General features: G+C 47.1%; 1 protein-coding gene across 2 annotated transcripts in view; it reads left to right on the top strand.

Annotated features, from left to right (window-relative positions):
* The first annotated feature begins 181 nt into the window (after positions 1-181).
* LOC120896844 overlaps positions 182-14222 on the top strand; it is a 134158-nt gene continuing 120117 nt past the window's right edge. For both annotated transcript variants that reach the window (XM_040301329.1, XM_040301328.1), the window contains exon 1: positions 182-448. The gene's annotated coding sequence lies outside the window, so the exon portion shown is untranslated. The remainder of the gene's footprint in view (positions 449-14222) is intronic.

Below are 14222 nucleotides of genomic sequence, written 5' to 3'. Positions count from 1 at the left end.
CCTTTCAAGAGTACCCAAAACGTGCGCGCGTACGCTGCTGCGCTCCCAGCGAACCCTGCTCTCACGCACTCTCTGCGCTGCTCACCGCTGCTGGTGTGTGCGGCGGAGAGAGCCGACACCGCGAATCGTAGCAGCCTGGAAGTTGCTGCGATGCTGGCACGTTCATGGTACTGCCGTACACTGGTGGCTGTGAGTATTTCCGAGATCGTGCTAGCGAAAGGTCGTGCGTGCTTACCTCGTCGGCTTCACGAAACGGCGCAACAGCTATCCTCTCCGTGTGTGTACGTGTGACTGTCTGTGTGTGTGTGTGTGTGGTATCTTCAGTAGGGTCTACACGCAGAAGACCAACAAAAAACAGAGCAAAAAGTGTTTATCTTTCAATCGTGCAAAAAGCCAAAAAAAAATAAACCGGCTCACAAGACTCGCGTGTGCAGTAAGCGTTGCAAAGGTGAGCGGAGCGTTTTCTGTTTTTGTTTGTACCTTTCCCCCCTATCCCCTTCCCACGTACACCATACACTCGGTTCGGCCTGCTGTGGACCCCCCGGTTTTATGTGTGTGGCAAGCGGTGTCAAAGGTGTGTGCGTCGATCGTGTAGTGGTGGTACGTTGTGTGGCGGAGTGAGTGTGTGCGGTTTTGACGAAGGTGTGCGTTTGTGGTTGGAGTCTGACGGCTCCCACCCACCCTCCCACACCAACGGTACCCATTCAAGCCCGTCGCCTATTCGGAATGTGCTGTGTGTGTGTGTGTTTGGTGCGTTTGTGTCTAGCGGGTGGATTGCGTTTTTGTATTGTTTTGTTGTAAAATATTGCCCGATTTTTGGGGCCAAGCGCTTTACAAAAATGGCCCAAGCTTTGCGACTGCTCGCTGCTGTGAATGTGAAACCAAACGTTGGTGTCTGCGTGTGTGTGTGTGAGTGTTTCTAACCGATGTAGTTTGTGGTGACACGTTTTATGCTGCATTCGTGTGCCAGTCCCAAAGCCCGTTTTTCCCCTGTCGTCTGGGTTCAGTTCAGCTGCCAAAGGCCATTCGACATTCGGCGACGTTAGGCTCCATCAACAAAACGCAACTGTGTGTGTTTGGTGATTTGCACTTAGCAGTTCACAAACAATAGAAAGAAATGTCAAACGCACTATCACGGTTAAATTTAATTCCCAATTTTAATTTTATTACAAAATGAAGTAACCTTTACTGTAATTTTAAGAAAGTGTAAACAAATTCTATTTTGTGATTGTGTGTGTGTGTGTCTCCGTGCACATTATTTTTTAAAAAAATCGATGCTTCAAAGAACTAGAAGCAAGGGAACAGTTATGCAAATCAAACCCTGCTCAAGTGTTGTGTGTTTTAATATGCTTCAATGGGCGGGTGTGTGGGTTTTATTTGTGTTTTGGTTTTGTTTTATTTTTTTGTTTGTGGTGCACCCTCGCTGTGCCAAATGTGCAGAATCATTTAACGTTCCAAACAGCAACATTTCAAGAATCCCCCGTTACCCCCATTTAACCCATGTCTGTGCGGCTCGTTAAGAATCTGGCCGCCGGAGGATGAATGAACGCGTTCCTTTTCCCTGTGCGGGGTTGGACAGTTTTTGTTGTTGCTGTTTTTGTGATGCAAGTGAAATATTAATATATTTCTGCCAAAGATCAAAGAGTGCCTTGTGCTCTGTGTGTGTGTGTCTACCCGCGTGTGTGTGTGTGAGTCGGCTGCCAAAGGACAAAATTCAAGCATGTCAATCAGCGCAAAGCCTGCTTGATGCCGGGCCTGCCCTTTTTCTTCGACGTTTCGGAGACGGGTTTGGGTGAGGGAAAACGTGATCGAAAACTAGAGCAACCGAAGACATGACACGGCGATCGCAACTCAGTTAGGAGGTTTGCTCTAGGCTCAGAAGGGTCCAGCAAAAATTGGAACATCCGTGAGCTGTGGAGGGGAAGCTTTTTTGGTAAAAAGAGTGGTACAATCAAAAAGAAAAAGCGAGAGAGAGAACGTTCCATCGAGCATCGAGATTTCTCCTATGCTGATGCTAAATTCGTCACACTGGCGGCAACGGGTCGCAGAGCGCACACGCACATTATGCGCAGCGCAAATCGATCGTTCACGTGCCACGGTGGATACCGTGCTTTAAACCTTTCGTTACCGCTAATTAGATGTTTCGATGTTGTCTAATCGAAAAAAAAGGGTGAAAAGAATTGATCATACAGAAGGTGTCAGCTGTGAAAAACTTGGTTTATGTTTGTTTGCCTTCTTTTGGAAAGGTTGCTCAATGATAGGTTTGGCAGTTTTTTTTATTTTTATCATTCCGGTTGTGTAAGTATAATGCCAAATTATACTATAAAATAAAAACTCACCCTTAGTGAGAAGAATTCCCCCTTCCCATCCATCTCCATCGCCCGAAACTCGCCATTTTTACCTTGAGGGGCATGGCAGCGGCGGTAACTGCCGGCGGCAAGTAAAAACGAACACGCGGCACTGTAAGATGAAAGTGAAATGAAGGGTGTAAAAGTGCATGTGCATGTATGTATAGGTTCACCGTGAGCCAAGGCAAACGCAAACGAGAGGCAAGGCCATTAATTCTTACGTTGTTTTTGTCCGCTCCCCTTTTCTCCGTCGGTGGCCCGTACCCTGCAGCGCGCAGTGGCATAATGTGCTACCTGCTGGTGCCTTGAGCAGACGCAGACTCCAATGCCAGCGCACTATTTTGCTAACCTCCACCGTCGAATGCCGACAGTAACAATCGCGATTAACACGCAAAGAAAACAAGTGCGGAAACCGTCTTTGAAGAAAACGCTGGGCCACACACACAATTTGAGAGCTGATGACTCTGAATTCGTTGCTGCCCGTGACGAGGTTGGCCGGTAGAACAGAGAGAGAGCATAGAAATGATGACTTAATTTGATGGCTGCACTGTACGGGTTTCGTGAAACAAGTTGATGCTGCGAACTCTGTCGTTTGCGCTCACTGTGGGGCAGAAAATTGAGGTAAGTTTGCTAACGTTGTTGTATGTAGCTTTAGATTTAGATTTTGATATCGTCCATTCAAAGCAAGGCAAAGTTAAATTTTGTAATTCCTTCCATTGCCTGCTTGGAGCACAAAATTAGCCTTCATTTGCAGTGGAATAGTTTGAATCTGGTTCTATGATGGCCTGTGAGCCGAACATAATTATTTCCGTGCTGCTCCCCAGCAACTAGGTTCCGCCCGCAAGAACTCCAACAAATGCTGGGCTGGACAGTTAATTATCACAACGCAACCCAACTCAACTTCGCAATCAATCTGTGGAGCATTCACTCGCTTCTCGTCGGGCATTTTAATGCCACTGCCAAACAGATGACGTAGAGCTTTTGGACAGAAGCGCTTTGCAATGCTGACCAGTCGGTTCGGGCGTTTTGCATTATAAAAAGAATATTTTTTCAGAAATGTTTGGAGATTTTGGGCGTTAGAATTACTTCTACAAAAGTGATTTGGCAAGATGTGGCGGACGCTTTTTCTCCCAGTAAGTTCCAACCCAACTTCCTTTGTGGGTGTGAGGCAAGGCAAGGGTTGTGCAATCAATTAGTGCAGGTAAGGCAAAGAGAAGTTGATGCTGCTGGAACGTTGCCGCAACTGCTTGCCACAACTATTCTAAAGCAACCGATTCTGAGGCAGTGGTGAAAATCACGCCGCGACTGCATGTGCAACCGCACAGTGGCACATCCTTTCCGGCAGCACGTTGCTGCGGGCGGTTAACGCAAGCGTGTGGGACCATTAGGTTTTAATTACTTCAAAACACAAACCTCCTCTTAACCCATATCTCCTTGCCCTTTTCCAGTGCGCAATCGGATTGGCTGATCTGTTGGCGGGAGCGTCGGTGTGTAACGCTGACACGATTGCATTTTAACGCCAACGCCGCCTGCACTCGACCTGCGTAGCCCATTTCCTACTGTCCTGCAGGTCGTGCCGTTTGTGAGTTGCGTTGGTTCTGCGGCGTGAGGTTTGTGGCGTCTGTCACGTTTTGCGTGCACGTTGCGTGCATCTATTGAATTTTGTTTGGTTGAGGTGATGACATATCGGTGCACTTTGGGTCAGCGGTCGGGAGGCACCCCAGTTGCAGGGAGCGGAAACTTGAGCGTGTAGGAAAGTTAGATTTGCGAGAAATGGCTTGGCCTGGTGGTTTCCGAGATGCGGTTTTAGGACAGTGTTTCGTGCGACAGCCGGCACAAGGTAATCACGAACGATGTTTGCCAGCGGGTTGGCTCATTTATGTCACTGTTGTTGTTGAATCGTCGTCTTTCGATTTGCTTAATACTTTCGGATCATTATATGATGTTGTTTCTGAAATAGATATCGACGTTACAGCTTGTACATTGCTTTTTTGGAGCAAATAATTCCCCATAAATCATACGCCACCGCGTCGAGTGCGAGTTGTCAGAAACACCGCTAGAGGACACATCCCTATCAGTATTTGCTAGCCCAATTTGCAAACACTGCGCTCCCCATCTTCCGTTTTGCCCATCGGTAGGGCGATCGGTACACGACATCGGTCGTCGCTATTGTCAGCTAAACATGGCCTCTCGCGTTTGCATTCCAGTTGGAATTGTCGCTTATCAGCCATCGGCCGACGAGACGCCTTGCATCAGCTGCGAACGAACTACGGGCTATCGGGTGCATCCAATGCAACGACTGCAACCTTTCCTATAACGTGTCGTGTATATTGCTACCATTACCACAAAAATCTGAAACAATCGTGCGATCTACGTTGCGGTAACGTGCTGCTGTGCTGGCGGCTAATGGGCCGGGTGTTGCTATTGGTTTTTTTGCTTTGTTTTGGCTTTTGCACTGATAAGAAACGACGATTGCCGAGCTAAGGCCCCTACGGTGCCTGTCAGCAAGATTTGTCAAATGATTGACGTGAGAAATATGCAAACAACACAAACTACGGTAGATTGCGTGGAAGATTGCAAAACGAAGAATGCTATTTCTGAGGTAGTTAGACAGAAGTGCAAAGTCTACCTCTAACTGTTAGCGGTGTTTCTATGGAGCTAAGGTTTGAGCCTCTGTCGCATCACTACCAAAAGTGGTGACGCTCAATCTTAACTGAATCATTTATTCAAATTGGAAAAATATGACGTATAATTGAAGATAACGAAAAACACATACGACCAGACAAGCAGCGAGACTGCTCCGAAGGTGATTGGTCAGAATCGATTGGCTTTTGGTACATTGCGGGTTCGTGGCAGTGTCCTATTCCTATCTTGCTCACCATCTGTTTTTTGTTTGGTACCATTGAAATAAAAGACATATCGATCTGTTGCCCTTCGGGTCAGCCAAAAGTTGCGAAATCAAAAAAGAAAAAGGAAAAGAAGAAAAAAACCCGATTCCCTCCAACACCAAAAACCGACAGCGCTATAACGACACAAAGATGGTTTCCGGAAGGCTTAATTTTATTGCTTTTTAATTGAATCGAAATCGATCGGAGTGTCCCGCCCCTCGGGCTATGCCAGTGCGCTCACTCGGCCCGTGCTCTACGTCGGTGACATGCGTTGAATTGATAAATCCACTTACTCCTACTTTGTGATGTCCCACTGGGTCTCACCAGCGGATTCGAAATATTGTGCAGAAAAGGTAGAAAAAATAGGAAAAGTGCAAAGTTTTTTTTTTTTTGGTTTTTGGGGTGCGTGGTCATGCTCGTGGTGCGAAGGGATCGCGCTCTTACTTTTACCGTCCTGTCCGGTGCCCTTCGGGTGGCTGAACTGGAACAGACAGCAGCCACCGTCGTCGGCATCCCCGGGGCTTGGCCGGGCAAGACATTTTGGATTATTTTTGGATTTGGCTTCTCGAATTGAAATTTATGAGCTCGCGCCGCTGCCGTGTGTGTGGGTTTTTATTTCGTAAAGAAATAGAATTTATCTCCGTGCCGTTTCACTCGCGCCACAGGCACAACCACCGCGCGCAATTCAACGGCTCCCGGCGTGCTCCGTCGCTCACACCTCGCACCTTGGCCATGCCGTGCTCTATTTCTGTGCCAAACACCGGGAGGGTGAGACCAGCCGCCGGATCCCGGGCCGCACTGGCTTGATGGGAACGATGCGTGTGATGGGTAGGCTTCCACGTAGAAGTGATCGCTCCACGGCTTGACGTTGGCACTAAATTGATTTGTGACGTGACGCTGTCCCGCTCTGGTATAAATTTATGAAGGTTTTTGTTGTTGTAGTTTGCACAAGATGATGATGATGATGATGATGATGATGATGGTCGGCAGGAAAGATGGGCGGCATGCTCATCCTTGTGCCGGACGTAAAGCATTTAATCCCCGCTAGTCATCGTCACGCCGGACCGGGGGATAAAATGCGTCTCCATGTCCATGTGTTTCGAAGCAGGAACTTCCTACGGCCGGGGATGCTGCTGCTGCTGCTCTTGCCGGTCGGGATTGAGCAGAATGTAATTGAGTTTTCTGATCCGTTTTGTCTTCGATGATCGATATGATGGTGGGTATAAAAATACTTCCACCATACACAGCGAGGACGCACACCTATGGTGGAACAACCTTGGGGGAAACCGGCCGGGCCTTTATCAGTACGGGAGCGTTGGAATGGACTGGACGCGTGGATTGCAGTTTTGTGGTGTTTATTTCGGTGTTTGTCGTTCGCAACCTATTTTGGGGACCATTGTTTGCGCTGTCCAGGAGGATGATGGACGTGCAAATTAATTTCTGACCCAAACTGCGCGTGACAGGAAGAGGATACACGGGGATGCATCAATCGCAATGGCAATAGCACTGATAAGAACATGTTTTTATTCGTTGTGCAAAATGTTGGTAAAATTTCACTAACCGAAACCGACCGAACCTATGCGCCCTACAGGACAGCATATCTTTCACTGTCATAAAGCATCCTGATTTACCGTAATTCGTTGTCACACATTAAAGTTGCCGCCCAATTCCAAACCCTGGGACTCGCCTGCGTCCGATGCTGTCGGATTGCTGGATGCCGCGAATCAAATTTCTGCCCACCTCCGACCGTGCGTCAGGCGCACAATTTGGGAATCTTCGGGAAAGCGGTGTCCACGACGGGCCCACACAGTGTCAAGAAGCCGGACCAGGAGCAATATATCTCTTCTCGAGCATGGCGAATCGCCCGGGCGCAGTTTCGCAAAAGTGAAACGAATCCATCCGAACAGAATACTTGCGCGCGCTGTCAGGCGCACGGCACCAGCAGCGAATTCTGTCACGTTGTAGTTGGCACGTTTCGAGCTTTCCCATTCGGTGCCGCTAGGAAGGGAACGGAGGAGGCCTAGGAGCTCCGGTCTGGGCCTGCCGGGGACTGATTGGACACAATTCTATCCGTCGCATACTCACCAAGTACGGTGGGGTGTGTGTGTGTTTTCAATTAGATTTGGTTGGGTGGAAGGAGGGAATGCGTCTGCGAAATGGTACCGCCATTGCGCCGGTACTTTGGACCGACAGCAGCCGTCAGATGCATGTGCGGCAAACGGAACGGCGGCAATTGACGCGCGCTGACTTTTAGGGACATTCCCCCGATTTGCCTGACGCTGCTACAAATGGACTGGGTACCGATGGCCGGAAGAATACTATTTAGCTATTTGGTTTGTGCGGGTAACCCGAGCCGAGGTTTGTGCGGTAGTGCGATGGTCTGTACTACACAAGTACGTCCAGCGGAACTGATGACCCGATGCCGCGCGGTCGGTGCTGCAAATAGTTTTTGGGCAAATTATTTACATTTCACATCCGGTTCTGGAAAGCAGTTGGCAGTAAAGCCACATGCCCGTGGATATGCACTGGGGGATGGGTATGGTTCATGATTGACGGTCAGAGGGTAATAAAATGTAATACTATAAAAATAAACAAAAAACGCTTCCAGCGTAGAAATTTACCAAAGGAAGCCACGAAACACGACTGCGAACTGTTGTTTGTTTATGAGGGTGGTGCGAAACCTTTCGCCAAATCAGTCATTACGGGCATAAATGACTTGAGTTTTAGTGTCCGAATTTAATGCCCCATTAAAGGTGTCTGCTAGTGCGAGAGAGATTTGCCGAATTTCTAAGAAGGGATTTTTTATTATTTGTGTGTGTGTGTGTGTGTGTGTGTGTGTGTGTAGTGTTCTTCTAGACATGCTGAGCGGTGAGCTCTGCTAGTAACGGCTGCTGGTGTTTGGAAATTATGTTCCGCACGCAACAGGCCCCGGTGGCGACGGGCCCGACGATGGGTGTGGGCATGTGTCTGGTGTTGACAGATTTAGGTGAGAATGAGCGGAGATTACAATTTCCACGATTTGTGACGACTACGACTGATACAATGGAGTGTAATTTTCCACACTCCGCCACTCCATGAACGATGAGCTTCACATCCCCCCTGAACGCGTTGTGGGAAAATAGCCAACTACTGGCGACACTGGACGTGAGAGCTTGTACTGTGTGTGTGTGTGTGCTAATGGTGCGGTTAGACATCGTGTATCTGGAACTAAGAGTTACAGAGATTTGATTTGCTTGCGTATAAAGACCGTTTTGAGTGCTGAGAGCTTATTTTTATTGGATTTTAATTTCCATTGCAATAGATTCATGGAATGACTTCGCCATTGAACTTGTCTTGATTGAAATTTGGTCATTGGAAGTAACATTTAAAGTACATTCGAATCGAAGATAAAGTATTATGGTTAAAAAGTTCTCCAATTCTTTTGAGTACAATGCTTTTTATCAGATTGTTGCACAAACTCTGAGCTGCCTTTTACTAATACGGCGTCAAGTTTTGCATCCATCTCCAACAAACCAGGTCCAGGTAAGTGGACCGTGGAGTGGTCGCACCCATCGCTAATCCACCCCTAAAAGGAGAGTAAATATCAACAGCCCCGAAGCATCAAAAGCTGCCTGAATACGGTGTACCTCGCATGCAAATCGTGTGCGGTATCATAATTTTCTGGCTTGATGGTGCCAACTTCTGCACGAATAGCGCATTTTAGGCACTGTGCAGGTAAACAGTGACTGTCAGGGGTATTACTGCAGTGGGCATTACGCTTCGGAAACCAAACAACAAGAACAACATCAGACCCATCGACTGTCAGCTTCACTTTTACCTTTCCGCAGTGTGGAGATCACCGGAGGCAACTTCGCACGCCGTGTTCCTCGCGTGTGGCCAACGTGAAGAACGATTACCGAAAATGGTGTATAGTGGTGTGGAATCAATCTCCACCATTGTGCCAGGGGAGCGTTTGTCGTTGTGCTCATGCAAGGGGTTATGTTTGGAGGTGTGCTCTCGCGTGTTTCAAGGCATCATTCGTGTGTTCCAGGTCAAACCGTGGACCCCGTCTCAACTAATTTGGTGTGCAAAATGGACCTGCTGTTGCTGCTATCACAGACTGTGTGTGTGTGTGTGTGGTGTGAGTTCTCGTTGGCTAATACCGGTCCGATCTGTCCCCTCATTGGCACAGCAGCAGCTGTCACGCGATCGAATCAGCGACGACGGCAATAATTTATTATGACAGACCAGAAAATCGCGCACGCTGTGTAGTTTCGTATGGTATCGTCTCTTTGCCGGGCGTTTACGTTTTCCACGTCTTTCTCCAGCATACGCAACACGCTGCCCTGTGGTGACAAATGATGTAAACTTTACCGATGAAGCCATCTTCTTTCGTTGGTGGTGGTGATCTGAAGTGCGTCCAAGTTTTATTTTTCAGTTCAGTTGTGCGATTTTTAGTAGCTGTGGGATCGGATGATTCGTGGTGGTGTATGAAGAGGTTTGCACCACAAATGTGGTTGTGTGCGGTTATAAGATTAGCCAATGTTCATGATGGTGGTATGCGGATTTTTTCGCTGGGAACCAAAGGCAGGCACACTGCTCTGCCTTGTCAAAAAGATGGAACGTCTATGCCTACCACATTACATCGAGAGTTTGTTACTTGGCTTATTCTTCTTATTCCTTGTGACCACAATGACGTCATTTTCACATAGGGTTATATAAGGCTTTTTCCTTACAAAGTCATAAGTTGAATAGATAAGTTTTGCTACGTTCGAGACTATTCTTCAATAAAAGCCCAGATGAGATTCGATCGTAAGCAGTCGCCGTGTCATGCGATATGTGAAAACCTTGCCTTTGCTGACGGCTCTATGGAACCACCATCGTTGTACGACGTCTAATTTTGATCAGGTTCTCTGTTAGTGTGTTGATACAAATCCATCGTGCTAGAATAGGAAATGATTCAAATAAGTGTATGGCAAATTGCTTACTTTATATTTTTTCTCTTAAGCGCATTCCTTAGTCATGATGATTTCTTTCCCATTTATTTCATTCTTCCAACAGCATTCCAGCACATAGGTGACAGTCTTTGAAATGTATTCCCTCCTTTCCCTTGTTTTTATTTTAAACCTCAGTAGTAAGTAGGTCAGTACTGATTTCTCATTCATAGCACGGCTAGTGCTGGTGTTGTATTTCGCTTTGCAAGATGTGTCGATCTGTGTATACGGTTATATCCATTTACATCCTGGGGCAAAGAAATCTTGGCCGAGAATGACTCCCTTACCAATTCCATAGGAAGGAGTTTATGAATGGTTCAAGCGGATGAATATTGAAACATCATTTGGCATTCGTGGTCGCCCCAGCACGAATGTGGGACGATGGCACTGTTGCACAATGTGGGGGAAGTGGCACAACGCACAACCGAACTGGCCACCAACAGAACAAACTCTCGGCACTGGCGCCAGCGCATCTTGGAGCTGACTCAATCTTCGATCAGCCTCTCATCTTCAAACTGTTCAACGATCGTCGTTGGTATATTTTTGGCGCACTCGCGCTGTCTCGTCTCGTGTGTGTTGTTTCTGTGCCGGCCATATTCTACCAGGCAGGTTCGGGGCTGAAGTAAACAACTGCTCCTTCGGTTTGACATTGCGTCATAAATGATGTCATCCCGGTGAGAGGCGATTGTCGCGTGGCAACGATTGGTAATCGTACCGCTTGGCCGTGGGTGAACGTGGCGTGGCGTTGGACCTGCGTTCGTACTGCGTCATCTTGAGCCGCACTGCCGTATGTGTAATACGAATCGTTGTGTGGGTGCGGTCGGAAGTGGTGTTTGATGCTTCCACCCTTTACATCGAACACGAGCGTTTGCCGGATCGACCATACCATCATCAACCGTCATGGTTCTGCCGGAAGCGTGTTTGAATAGTAATTTGTACAGTTTGTCGCAAAACATGGAATGTGTGGGTCGGAAAGTTTAAACGTTTTAGCGACGCCGGCCTGTACGCTAGACGTCGTTTATGATGTGCTCGTTTTGATGTGTTGTAGCGCCGTGGGATGTAGATTTCTTTAAGGTGGAGATTAGGGACAGCCGTATGCCGGGCGTATGATTACTATGCGGCACTAAGCAAGTGCAGGAGAAAAAAAGAAACCTCAAATTCCACGTCCTTGTGCGCCCTCTCCACGCTAGGACGTGCCATTACCTTGGGTGCAGATTTTTATAAGCGGAATCACACCACCGTGGTGGTTGGTGCAGGGAAATGAAACTACTACAGCGAACATTCAGGGCACTGGAAGGCAAAGATTATTTTACGTGCACAAAAAGACGGCAATTTTCCGGTCCTGCCGGTTCGAGACGGTCACCGACCTGTTTGCGGTCAGCGGTCAAACTATTTTCACCCCACTCGACCTGCCGCCGCTGGGTTGGAGTGTTTGGTAACACCTCCAGTAGTTTATGCTGGCTGGAAAGATGCGATGGAAATTAGAAGAAGGCAAAACAAAAACACTGCAAAACCACACTTGTCCTGTGAGTCAAGCACTGTTTCTGCAAATTATTTCTTGCAAATTCTAGCAACTTGTTTGGATTCTCAGCAGCACGAAACGTACCAGTGCACGAAACAGTAATATCAACCATGAATGTGGTCGCCGCTGGTGTACACTGACCGTTGGAAAATGAAACCGTGAAAAACTTGAGCCAGGATTTTACTACTGCCGTTGGTTGTCTGGTTGCTTTGCATGCCAGTGAGCAGGAAACTGAGTGGAAAGTTTTAGTGAACCTTTTTTTCTGTTTCATCCGCCACTGGCTTCCCGTTCCGTGCGACTAATGAGATTTTGCTTCGGCCGGTCCTTTGTACATAATCTTTTTAATCATCAGCTAGTGGATCATGTTTTCTGTTAGTTTGCCCATTGTTTTCTTCGTTAATGTATGTGGGTTTTTTTCTGGAGCAGGATGTTTGTGGATCTCATTACAGTGCACTGTAAATGAGGATGTCTTTGGAGATTTTGTTTTGTTGATGTTTTGAAAGTTATAATTATTACACAACAACAACAACAGCAAATGCCATCCAATGCAAATAATGGCAATGCCATGGGGAACATTTGTGGATTTTCATTGTCCAACCAAGACGTTATCCAAAGTCGCCGGATGAAGCAGTGACCAATTTTCATCTCTAGGACAAATTCTTATAAAGACTGAAAGTCCGTCGATTGAAAAGATCATGGAGTATTCCACGGAAGGTGTAGTGGTGCTAATATTCGTTAGATCTCTTTTTTCTTGGAGGGAGTAAAGAACCTGCTTTAGTAGATGTTGCTTATCAACTTGAGAGTAAATCATGAACTTATGAAGTACAAGATGAGCCATTATGTCTCTAGCGTATAACGATCGTCTTTAAGAACTTTGGTAAATTCTTGGAATGTTTGTAAAATCCATATATCTTCTCTTCAGATCAAATCTAATCTACATAGAATTGGTGTTACCAGCAAAGCGCATAGTAGTACATCATACAAAATTTACTCCAACAATTATAACACACCGTAACTGCTAATGGTATCACTAAAGATGTTAATGGACTAAGAAAACATAGCACAGTAGCAGAAAGAAACATTCCGGTGTGTGTGCGTTGTGTGGCGCTGTCCCTCTGGGTACAAGTGCGAGATGAAATTCGATGAACCACTAACAGCTTCAGCTCCTGCGCGTCGTAATGCTAATGGAGTAAAGTTGTTGTGCGAGAAAGGCTTCCATGCGGCGGGTGGAAATTTATCCACCCACAAATAACGCGTCAATTAGCACTAACGACATTCGATAAAGTGCTCATTTGCGGCGTTGAGTTCGTCTTCGCCCCTGGTTAACGTTTACAGTACGAGCCCAAAGTCCTTTGCCCCGGGCTGTACGGTAATATCTAGTAGCAAAAATTGTGCTATTTGTTGCTTCACAAACCATTAACCGTTAATAAGGACACACACCTACTGGCTTGCGAGTTTCGTTCAAGAGCCATCCTATAGCATTAGCCCAACCAGTGCCAAGCATTTCACCACCGAAATTGTCGCATCCTTCCAAGTGGCCAACAACAGCCGAAGATACTAGAATGCAGTTGAACCAATACTTCGAAAGTTCACTAGGGTGTGTATATACCGCATATAGCTCGTTCGTACGCTTGACTTATTCTTGACAGTGCCTCAGCGCTCCAAAATGGTTATGGCTTGTCGTGTGTGTTAAAGCCTTCCGCTAATGGGCGAAGGCGTTCGACAGTCGGTCGCCGGCTTTCGTTTTCCGCCGCTGGCAAGGTATTTATGCTCGACGGGATGAAAACAATCGGGCAGCAGTATTAGGAAAAACAGCTTCATCAGCTTAACAGGGCTTATGTTTTACGCCCGTGTTCGTGGCACTGGCCATACTGCTACGGACCGGGAGGGGCTGCTATTTTGGGCCCGACAGCTAACACCCGTGCGAACAATCACGTTAGCGCTTTTGAAGCTTCACCGGCGGCGTCTTCGTACTTCTGGCATGAGCATCAGAACTGTTTCTAGATCTTTTACATTTTTTGCTCCCCACTTGTCCCCTCCCCTTCCTGTGTGGCATCTGCACCATGCGAGAGGAAGCGAAGGAAGGCTCGCAGTGAAAGGCTTCGATGTAATTTTACGCTCGATTGATTTTGTTTGTGCCGGTACAGAAGACAGTTTGCGTAGAGTATTAAATTCCAGCTCGGCGTGTGTCCACCCCGCCCGGGCTGGTAGATGATTTGGGAGCCAAAAAATAGCGGTGTGTCGGGGTGTGGGTGTGTCTCATAAAAGGACCCTAATGTTCAATAAGTGGCTCAAAGTTCAATAAGAACGGTCGGTACATCGATCAACCCTGCGCGGGTAAGGTTTGACGTGCTTCAAGCAGAACTGGTCCTAGTTTTGTTGTTGTTTTAAATTGCATTCTTCATGTTCAATGTTGAAAAACTGATCCGCTGGTATGTTTTAGTACTTGGCCTCAACCAACTTGCGAACTACTGAAAACACAACCAGTGTT

Source organism: Anopheles arabiensis, chromosome 2 (assembly GCF_016920715.1).
Source record: "Anopheles arabiensis isolate DONGOLA chromosome 2, AaraD3, whole genome shotgun sequence".
Taxonomy (NCBI): Eukaryota; Metazoa; Arthropoda; class Insecta; order Diptera; family Culicidae; genus Anopheles; species Anopheles arabiensis.
The sequence above is the reverse complement of the archived record's forward strand: the minus strand, read 5'-3'. Positions and strand labels throughout refer to the sequence as shown.